The sequence below is a fragment of the Wasmannia auropunctata genome, unplaced genomic scaffold (genome assembly GCF_000956235.1).
Source record: "Wasmannia auropunctata unplaced genomic scaffold, wasmannia.A_1.0 LD336099.1, whole genome shotgun sequence".
NCBI classification, from domain to species: Eukaryota; Metazoa; Arthropoda; class Insecta; order Hymenoptera; family Formicidae; genus Wasmannia; species Wasmannia auropunctata.
Genome location: NW_012026791.1, coordinates 64,010 through 64,580, shown reverse-complemented (window position 1 = coordinate 64,580; position 571 = coordinate 64,010).

Below are 571 nucleotides of genomic sequence, written 5' to 3'. Positions count from 1 at the left end.
AATAAATATTGCACAACATGTATTCTTACTTATATTTATATTATATTATACTACAATAAAAATAGGAATAATTTACTACGTATGCGTCTTTCACTATTTTAGTCTTAAAATTAATTCATATTCAAATGCTTACTCAAATGCTTCGCAAGTATTCTTCGCAGATATTAATATAATATCTGCGCGATAAGAAACTTCCGTGATTATATATATGTACAGGCTGTTCCCAGATTGTGACAAGTTGTTTACATCGATTTGACTTGACCTTACGACATTAAAATTTTGCTTCTTAAGCATTGCCGTACGCGATAAAAACGATTCATAGTTATACATTCGCAGAATATTGCGGAAATATATTTCCTTTCATTTTTATCCCTTATTAAATGCAAAAAATGCGAGCGGAATGTGCTACGTGAAGAATTGCTGGGTGCGCGCAGCGTAAGCGAGTACGGATATGGTGTGCGCATAGAGGCGTTTGTAATTATTTCTCGAAAATGATACTTTGGAAAATAACTTCATCACACATGGTTGAATTCGTATTAAAATAACCTTTAATTTGGTCACAAAAAAAATT